We start from the raw sequence: 14,302 nt of genomic DNA, 5'->3' as shown, positions 1-14,302 counted from the left end.
AAAGGGCCTGAATTGTGCTGTAGGTTTTCTATGCTTCTATCCTGAGTCTGTGGCCTCTGCTTTAAGAATCCCCCAAACAGTAGAAAGCTGAATCCTGCTCATCTAACCCCGTCAGAATTTTGTGCATTTCAAGGAGATCCTTTTCATTCTTCTAATTTCATAGTGAAAACAGGCTTTGTTAACTTAATTTCTCCTCATACAACAATTCCATCATTCCAAGAACACTCTGGTGAACCTTTGTTGCACAGCCTTCATGAAGAGTATATCCTTTCTTAGGTAAGGAGACCAAGATTGCACACGATACTGAAGGATTGATCACTCTTTCCAGAACGAAAATTTCCTTCATGACTCCCCTGGGTCTTTCATCTCTCTCATTAGCTCAATGTCTCTGTCCTTGACCCACTCGCTAATGGAAACAATTCACATCTGAACATGTCCTGATCTCTTAAGGTTTTTCTTGCAGCCACAAGTCAGCCTTCACTAGAAGTTTGCTGATGTTTCAGACTAATTCTTGGAATCTTTTTTGGGTCAACAGTCTGAAAGATAAAAAGCACTTTTCTCTGTATGTCAAAAATATACCACTCTCAGAGTCACAGTCAAATCATCTGTTTCAAGCACATCTGCAGTCAGTATGTTGTGCCACTATGAAAATCTTTAAAGTTACATTAACCAATAGATTGCTGTTGTAGGACCAGTCTTTCTTGCCTACCTACATTTACAACATTCTAGTATTTTGATCAACGATCAACGCTGGTACAACTCAGGGGTGTGTGCTTAGCCCACTGCTCTACTCTCTATATACACATGACTGTGTGGCTAGGCATAGCTCAAATACCATCTGTAAATTTGCTGATGATACAACCATTGTTGGTAGAGTCTCAGGTAGTGACAAGAGGGTGTACAGGAGTGAGATATACCAACTAGCGGAGCGGTGTCACAGCAACAACCTGGCACTCAACGTCAGTAAAATGAAAGAGTCAATTGTGGACTTCAGGAAGGGCAAGACGAAGGAACACATACCAATCTTCATAGAGGGATCAGAAGTGGAGAGAGTGAGTAGTTTCATGTTCCTGGGTGTCAAGATCTCTGAGGATCTAACTTGGTCCCAACATATCAATGTAGTTATAAAGAAGGCAAGACAGTGACTAAACTTCATTAGGAGTTTGAAGAGATTTGGCATGTCAACAAATACACTCAAAAACTTCTATAGCAGTACTGTGGAGAGCATTCTGACAGGCTGCATCACTATCTGGTATGGAGGGGCTACTGCACAGGACCGAAAGAAGCTGTAGAGGGTTGTAAATCTAGTCAGCTCCATTTTGGGCTCTAGCTTACAAAGTACCCTGGACATCTTTAGGGAGCTGTGTCTCAGAAAGGCAGCGTCCATTATTAAGGACCTCCAGCACCCAGGGCATGCCTTTTTCTCACTGTTACCATCAGGTAGGAGATACAGAAGTCTGAAAGCACACACTCAGTGATTCAGGAACAGCTTCTTCCTGTCTGCCATTCGATTCCTAAATGGACGTTGAACCCTTGAACACTACTTCACTTTTTTTAAATATACAATATTTCTGTTTCTTGCATATTCTTTTAATCTATTCAATATACATATATTGTAATTGATTTACTTATTATTATTTTTTATAATTTCATTTATTATTATTATTTTTTCCCTATATTATGTATTGCATTGAACTGCTGCTGCTAAGTTAACAAATTGCACGTCACATGCCGGTGATGATAAACCTGAATCTGATTCTGATCACTGCCAACTGCGCAGAAATCCAGGCTAGGGATTTTTTTTTTAGCGAAATAACAAAAGATCTCTTTATTCTGTGGTGAAATACCACCTCCCCCTTTTTTACGAGCCCTTAATGCAAAAGCTCATGTCTGTCCTGGGAGGAATAATGCATTTGCAATCCATTGGATGACAACTTTCAGTGACTGCCAAGGTCACGCTTGGCTGAAGTGCCTTTGAGGATGAGCTATCTCATGAAAAAAGCGAAGCTTTACTGTCACTCTCATACAATATTAGCAGCAGCTTTCCTATTGATCTGAGACTAAGTTTCACTTTGCCACTCCTCTACCAGGTCTGAACAAACAAAATCTAGTTCTTTTCCCCCGCTCCTGTGCCAAGTATATCATACAATTCTTAAATAATACCACATCAGCCGATAGGCTAAAGAATATTATCTTATGGAATAAGTCTTCCCAGCTGCCAGAGGGTGCAGAGGAGATTTACTAGGATGCGGCCTGGATTAGATAGATAGATAGATAGATAGATACTTTATTCATCCCCATGGGGAAATTCAACTTTTTTCCAATGTCCCATACACTTGTTGTAGCAAAACTAATTACATACAATACTTAACTCAGTAAAAAAAATGTGATATGCATCTAAATCACCATCTCAAAAAGCATTAATAATAGCTTTAAAAAGTTCTTAAGTCCTGGCGGTAGAATTGTAAAGCCTAATGGCATTGGGGAGTATTGACCTCTTCATCCTGTCTGAGGAGCATTGCATCGATAGTAACCTGTCGCTGAAACTGCTTCTCTGTCTCTGGATGGTGCTATGTAGAGGATGTTCAGAGTTATCCATAATTGACCGTAGCCTACTCAGCGCCCTTCGCTCAGCTACCGATGTTAAACTCTCCAGTACTTTGCCCACGACAGAGCCCGCCTTCCTTACCAGCTTATTAAGACGTGAGGCGTCCCTCTTCTTAATGCTTCCTCCCCAACACGCCACCACAAAGAAGAGGGCGCTCTCCACAACTGACCTATAGAACATCTTCAGCATCTCACTACAGACATTGAATGACGCCAACCTTCTTAGGAAGTACATTCGACTCTGTGCCTTCCTGCACAAGGCATCTGTGTTGGCAGTCCAGTCTAGCTTCTCGTCTAACTGTACTCCCAGATACTTGTAGGTCTTAACCTGCTCCACACATTCTCCATTAATGATCACTGGCTCCATATGAGGCCTAGATCTCCTAAAGTCCACTACCATCTCCTTGGTCTTGGTGATATTGAGACGCAGGTAGTTTGAGTTGCACCATATCACAAAGTCCTGTATCAGTTTCCTATACTCCTCCTCCTGTCCATTCCTGACACACCCCACTATGGCCGTGTCATCAGCGAACTTCTGCACATGGCAGGACTCTGAGTTATATTGGAAGTCTGATGTGTACAGGGTGAACAGGACCGGAGAGAGAGAGAGAGAGAGTACGGTTCCCTGCGGCGATTAGCGAGCATGTCTTCTAAGGACATTCTAGGGCAAGCTAGGAAAAGCTTGAGCTTTTCTCTTTGGAGTGAAGGAGGGTGAGAGGTGTGTTGATGGAGGTGTACAAAATGATAAGACTCATAGAGCGAGTGGATAGCCAGAGACATTTTCCCAAGGTGGAAATGGCTAATACACAGGGGGCATAATTTTAAGATGATTGCAGGAAAGTATGGGGAGAGGGATAAAGCCCAGAGGTAGGTTATATTACACAGAGAGTGGTGGGTGTGTGAAATGCACTGCCTGGGATAGTGGTGAGGCACAGACTCATTAGGGATGTTCAAGAAATTCTTAGCTAGGCACATGGATGATGGGAAAGTGCAGGGTGATATGGAAAGGAAGGGTTAGATGGACAGATTAAAGGATTGACACAGCATTGTGGGCTGATGGACCTGTATTGCATTGTAATGTCCGTTCTATGTATTTATAGCTGTATTGATGTTTACTATATATACTCTTTACTCTTTGAGCTTCATGCAAACAAGGCAATTCATTGCACCCTGGTGAATATGGCAGTAAATTAATTTTATCCTATATTTGTTTTTTTTGTATTTGTGGACTACAAATTCTCCCATACACATTGCAGACAAATTTATCGACCCTTTCAGCAGGCGTTGCTACCCTGTTTAGTCAAATTCCCTCCGTAACTACAAAGTAGGAGCCTGTTATCTTGTCATAATTACAGTTAAATGCAAAGTATTCCTACCTTTTAAAATGTCACCTGCCACTTTAATAATGACATTTTTTTCTGATAAATCAACATAAGCAATGTATTTGGCCATTTCAAAGTTCTCTAAACCGTGCGGAAACTGAAGTGCCTCAAATACATCAACCAGTCACTTGGTGCCTATGACTATTTTAGATACATGCTTATGTAGTCAGTTTCAGTCTGCCACAGTTGCCTTGATTGATATTTTAGTCTTGATGCAATGGTGCAGGAAACCTGTCATTGACATGTTTTCCAATTTCCTTCTAGACCAAGGAAATTCAGAGGTCAAGTAATTGTAGTTTCTATTGAGATGACACATTGGCTTCACAACTGGCAGGTGTGTTTACTGACATTTTTAACCCCTCTCTCTCTCTCCCAGTTTAGAGTGCCCTGCAGCTTCAAAACATCCATCATTGTCCCTGCACATAAAAAGGACCAAGGTAACATGTCTGAACGACTGGTGTCCTGTCACATTCACCTCAATAATAAGCAGATGCTTTGAGATGCTGGTCAAGGATTACATCTGCAGTATGCTGCCACCAAACTAGACCCCCTACAATTCACCTACCGACACAACCGATCGACAGATGATGCAATAGCCACTGCTCTACACATCGTCCTTACACATGGAGAAGAGGGATGCTTATGTGAGAGTGCTGTTCTTGCTCTACAGTTCAGCATTCAACACTATAATTCCATCCAGGCTCAAAAAGACCAGAGATCTCGGCCTTCACCTTGCCTTGCGTCGCTGGATCCTGGACTTCCTGTCAGATCGCCGGCAGGTGGTAAGAGTGGGCTCCATCACCTCTGCCCCTCTGACCCTCAACACAGGTGCCCCTCAGGGCTGTATCCTAAGCCCCCTCCTTTACTCTCTGCATATCCATGACTGTATCGCCACCCACAGCTCCAATCTGCTAATTAACTTTGCTGACAATACTACACTGATTGGCCTAATCTCAAATAATAATTAGACAGCCTACAGAGAGGAAGTCATCACCCTACACATTGGTGTCAAAACAACTTTTCACTCAATGTCACAAAAACAAAGGAGTTGGTTGTGGACTACAGGAGGAATGGAGACAGACTAACCCCTATTGACATCAGTGGATCTGGGGTTGAGAGGGTGAACAACTTTTAAGTTCCCCGGCATAAACATCACTGAGCATCTCACGTGGTCTGTACACACCAGCAGTGTGGTGAAAAAGGGCCAACAACACCTCTTTCACTTCAGGCGGTTGAAGAAGTTTGGTATGGCCCCCCAAATTCTAAGAACTTAATATGATTAGAAATAGTCAGCATGGCTTTGTCAAAGGCAGGTCATGCCTTATGAGCCTGATTGAATTTTTTGAGGATGTGACTGAACACATTGTTAAAGATAGAGCAGTAGATGTAATGTAAATGGATTTCAGCAAAGCATTTGTTAAGGTACCCCATGCAAGGCTTATTGAGAAAATAAGGAGGCATGAGATCCAAGGGGACATTGCTTTGTGGATCCAGAATTGGCTTGTACACAGATGGCAAAGAGTGGTTGTAGACGGGTCATATTCTGCATGGAGGTCGATGATCAGGGATCTGTTCTGGGACCCCTACTCTTCGTGATTTTTATAAATGACCTGGATGAGGAAGTGGAGGGATGGGGTAGTAAATTTGCTGATGACACAAAGGTTGGGGTTATTGTGGATAGTGTGGAGGGCTGTCAGAGGTAACAGCAGGACATTGATAGGATGCAAAACTGGGCTGAGAAGTGGCAGATGGAGTTTAACCCAGATAAGTGTGAGGTGGTTCATTTTAGTAGGAAAGATATGATGGCAGAATATAGTATTAATGTTAAGACTCTTGGCAGTGTGGAGAATCAGAGGGATTTTGAGGTCCGAGTCCACAGGACACTCAAAGCTGTTACGCAGGTTGACTCTGCGGTTAAGAAGACATACAGTGTATTGGCCTTCATCAATCGGGGATTGATTTTAGAGCCGAGAGGTAACGTGGCAGCTTTTCAGGACCCTGGTCAGACCCCACTTGGAGTACTGTGCTAATTTCTGGTTGCCTCACTGCAGGAAGGATGTGGAAACCATAGAAAGGGTGAAGAGGAGATTCAGAAGGATACTGCCTGGATTGGGGAGCATTGCTTATGAAAATAGGTTAAGTGAATTCGGCCTTTTCTCCTTGGAGCAACGGAGGATGAGATAACTTGATAGAGGTATAGAAGATAATGAGAGGCGTTGATCGTGTGGATAGTCAGAGGCTTTTTCCCAGGGCTGAAATGGCTAGCATGAGAGGGCACAGTTTTAAGGTGCTTGGGAGTAGGTACAGAGGAGATGTCAGGAGTAAGTTTTTTTACACAGAGTGGTGAGTGCGTGGAATGGGCTGCTGGCGATGGTGTTGGAGGTGGATACAATAGGGTCTTTTAAGAGACTCTTGGATAGGTACGTACATGGAGCTTAGAAAAATAGAGGTCTGTGGGTAACCCTAGGTAATTTCTATAGTAAGGACACGTTCGGCACTGCTTTGTATTGTGCTGTCGGTTTTCTTATGTTTCCTCATTCATAGCTATCGTAAAACTTAAGGAGCTGTGATCACTATTTCCCAAGTTTTTTTCCCACTGCATTCCCAGTATGTTGGCACTGGAAGTGTCAATCCTTACAGGCTTGTCCCAGCACATCGCAAATGATGATGCAATCGATACATTTCACTAAATGTGTTGATGTTTCAATGAATGTGTGACATGTAAAATCAATCTTTATCTTTATCTGAAGCATGAGTCATTTAGCTGGGCTTATTTCCCAATACCAGATCCAGTATGTTCTTCCTTCTTGTCCTCAGCAGCTTTCACTTGTCAAGCAAATTTTTGTTTTAGTATTGTTCCTGTTACCAAAACTAGTTTCTTTCCACTGCTGGTGTTCCCACCAATAGTAGAGACCACACCGACCACAAATTCTACTATTGTCAGAGAGTGCAAAGAAGCTCGTGGTGATAGAGCTAACAGTACCATGGGAGACCCGATGCCAAGAGGCCCCCCGAGAGGAAGCTTGCGAGATATGAAGACCTGGTGGCGGACTGCAGACAGCAGGTCTGGCAGACATGGAACTTCCCTGTCGAAGTGGGGGCAAGAGGATTTCCCGCCATGTTATGCTGGAAAATGGTGGCAGCTTTAGGGATACAAGGAAGAACCAGGGAGAGAGCTGTTGACACCATGGCTCAAGCAGCAGAGAGAGTGTGCAGTTGGCTTTGGCTGCGAAGGGATGATAGTAGCTGGAAGTCTGACCATCGGGGGTAGAAGATTGATCACCTTCTGCTGTCCCACCATCCCGAGGATGTTCCGCGTTAGGGGATGCAACGTCTGGAGACAAATGGACCCAGCTGATGACTCGACGGTCCAGCAGCAGAGACATCACGGCTGTTTAAGGTAATGCTTGAATTTAAAATCCACAGATTCCACTACGAGATTTGAACTCATGCTTCTGGAATACTCCAGAACTTACGCTGTTAATCCTGTACTAGAGACCAAACATTGGAACACAAATTGCAAAAATGAGGATCTGGGCACTGAAAACAGAAATCTGTAGAAACTTCTTCCCTCAGAAGGTAGAACTCTCTGTCCACAAAGATGATAGAGGCCAGATTACTAGATATATGGAGTTGGATATATGTTTGAAAGATCAAAAAATTGAGGGCTGTGGGAAACCGGCACTGGAGTTGAGGCCAGCAGAGATCATATTGAAACCCAAACTGCACTGAAGCCTTGTGGAGCCTGATGGCCTACTCCTGTTCTCGGGTCCAGAATAAGTAATAAATGTTTAGCCTGGTAACAATGACCACATCATATGGATTAACAAGAAGTATGTATGTAGTGACAGCAAGCATGGTATCAATTGTAGTTTTCTCTCAGAAGTCTCTGTGTTTTTGGAACCATCTTTCTAAAAGGGAGTAGGAGCAGCGTCTTTGAATATTTCTACAGAAAGATAGATACAGAGCCTATTAAAAATATTCTCACCCTCCCCCCCCCAGAAGTTTTCATGTTTTACATCATTGAATCAGAGTGGATTTATTTGGCTTGTTTGACACTGATCAACAGAAAAACACTCTTTCATGTCAAAGTGAAAACAGATCTCTACAAAGTGATCTAAATTAATTACAATTTATAAAACACGAAATAATTGCATAAGTATTCACCCCCTTCAAGTCAGTAGATGCACCTTTGACAGCCTTGAGTCTGTGTGGATAGATCTCTGTCAGCTTTGCACATCTGGACACTGCATTTTTCACCAAACTGCTCAAGCTCCGTCAGATTGCGTGAGGATTGTTAGTGAACAACCCTTTTCAAGTCCAGCCACAAATTCTCAATTGGATTGAGGTCTGGACTCTGACTTGGCTACTCCAGGACATTAACTTTGTTGTTTTTAACTTTATTTTTGGGGTCATTGTCTTGCTGGAAAATAAATCTTGTCTTTGCAGGAATGGGATCACTTCTCTGGGTTGCATGACTGGCTGTTGTTTGGCAGACCAAGGGCACGGCCTAAGTATTCGGTTCGGATTTGGAAGCCAAGGATTTTGGGGCTCTGGAGACGGGCAGATTGAGGATTGGTGTCATGACAGAAGACCCGTGTGTCGTCGGGGGAGTCAGAATATCTGCGGCTGTGTGCCCTTTGAAACCTTTGAAATCTTCTCCCAAGTTGCAGTTCTGTTGCAGACTGCTCCAGGATTTTCCTGTATTTTGTTGCATTCATTTTACCCTCTACCTTCACAAGCCATCCAGGGCCTGCTGCAGTGAAGCATCTCCACAGCATGATGCAGCCACCACTCAAACATCAATACTCCTACAACAGACCTTGGTATCCTTTTGTTTTGGTTCCTCTTGCCAGTGGATCAATGTCAGTACCATTGGGCAAGGAATTCCAGGACGTTAATATATCACAGCCTTGCTGATAAAGCAACTATGATATCTTGCCATGATATACTAGCATACTAGACAATCCATACATCAGACTTTATATGGGGTTTGCCTGCTTAAATATGGAAGAGCTTCCTTTGGTTCAAGTGTAAACATTGCCTTCAGATCACTTCCAAATGAGAAAGAAATTTGATAATAGTACGTCAACAGCTTTTGGAATAACATTGGTTTCAAAATCAGTGGAATGTACGATTAAAAATAAAATATATTCAAGAAATGTAGAGACAGTTTTCAGCTAATTTGAGTTACAGTAAAAGGGATTCGTGACTGAATAGCTGATAATTTCACTTACGTTCAGGAGGATATGGGAATTCCAATGGAAAATTATGCAATACTTCATAATATTCTGCAGAGAAATGCAATAGCAACAAATGAGAACAGTGAATTGGAGATAATGTGGCATGGGTTAGTAATTCATCATCATACACATACATCAAGAGCAAGACGATAACCAGAGAAAGGGTAGGACCACTCGAGGATAAGGGAGGAGCATTTGTTTGGATGCAGAGGATGAGGGTGAGGGTTTCAATGAATATTTAATAGTGTATTAGTATTTACCAAGGGGAAGGACGTAGAGGATAAGGAGATCAGTTGGGCATATTAATATGCTAAGGCATTTCAAAGTAAAGAAGGAGTAGGTACTGGGTCTCTTGAAGAGCATTAAGGTGATAAGTCCACAGGGCCAGGTTATTGAGAGGGGCAAGAGAAAAGATTGCTGGGGATTTGACAAATATCTTCGTGCCCTCTTCTGACCATAGGCACTGTCCCAAATGTCTGGCAAGCAGCTAATGTCTCTTTATTCAGGAAGGGAACCAGGGATAATCCTGGAAACTACAGACTGGCGAGTTTCACATCAGTGGTAGGGAAGTAACTGGAGAGAATTCTTTGGGATAGGATTTATCCCTAGGCATTTGGAAAACCTTGAGCTAATTAGCAAGAGCCAGTATGGGCAAGTCATGTTTTGATTGTTTTCTGATCAGGTGACAAGGGTGATTGATGAAGCTGTGGATGTTGTCTACATGGATTTTAGTAGGACATTTGACAAGATCCCTTATGAGTGGATCATCCAGAATATTATGTATGGAATCAATGGCAAATTGGCCACTGGATTCAGAACCGGCTTGCCCGTAAAAGGTAAGGGTATTCTAGCTAGAGGTTTGTGACTAGTGGAGGTTTGCAGCGATCTTTGATATTTGTGATGCATAGAAATGGGCTGGATGAAAATGTAGATGGGTGGATTAGTAAGTTTGCAGATGATAATTGGCAGTGTTGTGGATAGCATGGAAGACTGGCAAAGAATGCAGCGGGACCAGTTGCAGATATGGGCAGAGAAATGGTAGATAGAGTTTAACCAGCCAAATGTGAAGTGTTGCACCTTGGCAGGTCAAATTTAAAGAGACAGTACACTGTTAAGGGCAAGATCCTTAACAGTGTTGAGGATCTTGGGGGCCCAAGTTCATAGCTCCCTGAAAATGACTGCACAGGATGATAGGGTGGTTGAGAAATGTTTGCCTTTACTAGTCAAGGCATTGTTCAAAAGTTAGGAAGTTATGTTGTACCTTTATAAAAACTCTAGTTAATCTGCATCTGGAGGATTGCATGCAGTTCTAGTCATCCCATTACGGGAAGGATGTTGAGACTCTGGAGTGGTTGCAGAAAAGACTTACCAAGATACTAAACGAGGAAATCTGCAGATGCTGGAAATCCAAGTGACACACACAAAATGCTGGAGGAGCCCAGCAGGCCAGGCAGCATCTATGGAATAGAGTACATTTCAGGCTGAGACCCTTCATCAGGAGCAGAGAAAAAAAGAGATGAGAAGTCAGAGTAAGAACTTGGGGTGGGCGGAGTGGAGGAAGAAATACAAGGCAGTATGTGATAGGTGAAACCGGGATAGGGGAGGGGTGAAGTGAAGAGCTGGGAAGTTGATTGGTGAAAGAGATAAAAGGCTGGAGAAGGGTGAATCTCATGGGAGAGCACAGAAGACCTTCAAAGAAAGGGAAGGGTGAGTAGCACCAGAGGGAAGTGATGGGCAGGTAGGAAGATAAGGTGAGAGAGGTAATGGGAAATGGTGAAGGTGCAATTACCAGAAGTTCAAGAAATCAAAGTTCATGCCATCAGGTTGGAGGCTACCCAGACAAAATACAAGGCGTTGCTCCTCCAGCCTGAGTGTGGCCTCATTGCAGCAGTAGAGGAGGCCATGAGCTGACATGTTGGAATGGGAATGAAAAAGTAGAATTGAAATGGGTGGCCACCGGGAGATCCCGCTTTTTCTAGGATGGAATGTCGGTGTTTGGTGCTCGACCTTAGTAATGTTCAGAATCTAGGTAGATTCCTACGAGGGAGAAGTGTAATGAAGTTAAGGGCAGGGCTGTTTGGATGATGAGAGAGCGAGTTAAAATAGAACAGAATGGAACAGCATTTGACAGATGCCAGGCAAATGAGAACCAGGCTGACTGTAGAAAGGAATTAAAACACAAACCAAATGAGGAAAACTGGCAGCAGATACAAACTGGAATCCAAATGTTTTGGTATATGAACAGGAAAAGGATTGCAGGAAAGACTAAGGAGGAAGTCTACATCTGGAAGCAGACAGCTTGCCTAAACATGAATGATTACTTTCCAACAATTTTCGCCAAGGAAGAAGATGCTTCTGGAATCTCAGAGATGGAAAATATGGTAGAGACTTGGCACAGAATATAAAGTGATGCAGAGGAGATATAATAAAGCACTTAAAGCAGATAAATCACCTGGTCCGTGTCATAAGTTGTTGTGGGAAGTCAGACAGGAAACTGAAAGTCACTGGTTTGACTGCAGCTGGAGTCATATGTCCAGTTCTTGGAGCCACACTTGAGAAAGATGTCAAGGTTTTAGAGAGGTTGCATATGAGATTTATTAAAATAATTCTAGTTAACACCAGTTATTTGTATAGACAAAAGAAGCCAGGGTTATTCTTGGGAAAGAGGAGATTGTGAGGGTTTATAATAGAGGTATTTAATTTTAAGGAAGGGCAAACACAGAGATAGAGGGAAATCCTTCTCATTGGTGAATGGGTCAAAATGAGGGGAGGGTGAAAGAGGGTGAAATAAAAGCAGAAGCTTTGGAGGTCTTCAGCAGATCAGGTAGCATCTGTGGGAGAGAGAGAGATACATAATCAGCAGAAGACATTGATGACAATTCATCTGGCATTTATGTGACTCCAGACACCACTATGTGATTGACTCTTACTTTCATTCTGAAATGTCTTAGTTGCCACTTGGGTTGGGCAATAAATGCTAACCTTGCCAATGATGTCCTGAAGCTTCAATTGAGATGAAACATAAAAGAACTTAGAACACCAAATACACACAATGTGTTGGAGGAGCTCAGCAAGCCAGGCAGCATCTATGGATGGGAATAAACAGTTGACATTTTGGGCTAAGACCCTACATCAGGACTGGAAAGGAAGAAGGGGGTAGGGGTGTTGTATTGGGTAATACAACACAATATTTGAGAAAGCAAATGTGGAAATTCTCTCTACAGGTCCACAATCCCTTATCTGAAATCCTTGGGGCCAGTTGCATTTCGGAATTCACAATTTTTCGGATTTCAGAATCCCTCCTTATTGGTTCCAGGACCCCCTGTGGATACCAAAAAACACATATGCTCAAGACCCTTATTTAACCTGTCTCAGTGCGGGTGGACTTTAGGACCCGGTGAAGCTCCGGACCTACGCACATCCTCCCATATACTTTAAATCATCTCTAGATTACTTATAATACCTAATACAATGTAAATGCTATGTAAATAGTTGTTATACTGTATTGTTTAGGGAATAATGACAAGAAAAATATTTTATTTCCAACAAAAACATTCAATAAAACATAAAAATATACAGCTTCAAACAAACCGAATCAAACACATGATAAATGACTTACTGGAATAAATGTAGAACGTCACTGTCACTATAAAACTTCAGTAACTTGTCTTTCTGTTTCTTTACATTGTATACAGTGGTAGCTCCGACACCATATTCTTCAGTAAGATGCTGCACAGACACACCACGATCAAGCTTCTGCAATAACTCCACTTCCCGTGTTATTGATAATGATAGATGCTTCCTTCTCTTTTTCTCATTGTTACCCATAGCGGTATCTGCAGCTCTTTTTGACATTTTCACAGTGAAATTAAACACAAAGTCAACAGTGAACACAAAATATCAGCAAACAGCAAATGCACATGTAACTAGTATGAGCGCTGAGCCACAACTGACATCTGGCAGCCTCTGCTAGTGCTGCCACGTCACACCTCAGTGACGTCAGCTGTTGACAAAAAAAACTTTGGTTTTCGGAGCTTTTTGGATTTCAGAATTTCGGATAAGGGATTGTAGACCTGTAGTAAGTATTTACTTTTTCTAAAAGAATATACAATAATATATTCAGCTATACCCCTCACCCCACAATTTTACAAAGGTATTGTAGTGTTTTCAAAGGCTTTAGCTTGATAAGACAGGACAATGTTTAAGTGATTGTGGTGTTATCATTGATTACCTGCAGTATCCAACCATGTCCCGTGACAACATTATCAGGGCTTGAATTTACCCTTTAGAAAAAGGTTAAGGCCACAGGGCCAATTGTGAATCACTAATGCAATGACTTCTGCAGTGTGGGAATGGTTTAGATAGCTGTACCAGAAGACCATGTCCAATACAAACAGCCAGAAGGCATCATGTGCTTGCCTGATATTGGAGGGCAATGCTTTAGGAGCCAAAGCTCATATACATGTTTTATTGTTTAACAACATTGAATCATGGTGGATTTAACTTGGCTCTTTTGACACTGATCAACAGAAAAAGACTCTTTCATGTCAAAGTGAAAACAGATGAACAGATCTCTACAAAGTGATCTAAATAAATTACAAATATAAAACACAAAATAATTATTGCATAAGTATTAACCCCCCCCCACACACACACACACACACCAAACCATCACTGGTGCAGCCAATTGATTTTAGAAGTCACATAATTTGTAATTGAAAATGTCTGTGCAATCAAGGTGTTTCAATTGATTGTAGTAAAAATACACCTGTATCTAGAAGGTCCAATTACTGGTGAGCCAGTATCCTGGCAAAAAACTACACCTTGAAGACAAAAGAACATTCCAAGCAACTCTACGAAAAGGTTTTTGAAAAGCACTAGTCAGGAGATGGATACATGAAAATTTCCAAGTCACTGAATATCCCTTGGAGTACAGTTAATTCAATCATCAAGGAATGGAAAGATATGGCACAGCTATAAATCTGCCTAGAGCAAGCATCCTCAAAAAACTGACTATGCAAGAAGGGGACTTGGAAGAGAAGCCACCAAGAGACCTATGACAACTCTGGA

The 14,302-nt window shown here is 42.2% G+C and overlaps 1 long non-coding RNA gene across 2 annotated transcripts in view; it reads right to left on the bottom strand.

Annotated features, from left to right (window-relative positions):
• LOC140726190 (uncharacterized) overlaps window positions 1-13,724 on the bottom strand; it is a 41,275-nt gene extending 27,551 nt beyond the window's left edge. For both annotated transcript variants that reach the window (XR_012098593.1, XR_012098594.1), the window contains exons 1-3: window positions 11,685-13,724; window positions 10,602-10,689; window positions 9,227-9,280 (exon numbers count right to left, since the gene is read on the bottom strand). This is a non-coding gene — a long non-coding RNA (uncharacterized lncRNA). The remainder of the gene's footprint in view (window positions 1-9,226; window positions 9,281-10,601; window positions 10,690-11,684) is intronic.
• Between the last annotated feature and the right edge of the window lie 578 nt (window positions 13,725-14,302).

This window comes from Hemitrygon akajei, chromosome 4 (genome assembly GCF_048418815.1).
Source record: "Hemitrygon akajei chromosome 4, sHemAka1.3, whole genome shotgun sequence".
Taxonomy (NCBI): domain Eukaryota; kingdom Metazoa; phylum Chordata; class Chondrichthyes; order Myliobatiformes; family Dasyatidae; genus Hemitrygon; species Hemitrygon akajei.
The sequence above is the reverse complement of the archived record's forward strand: the minus strand, read 5'-3'. Positions and strand labels throughout refer to the sequence as shown.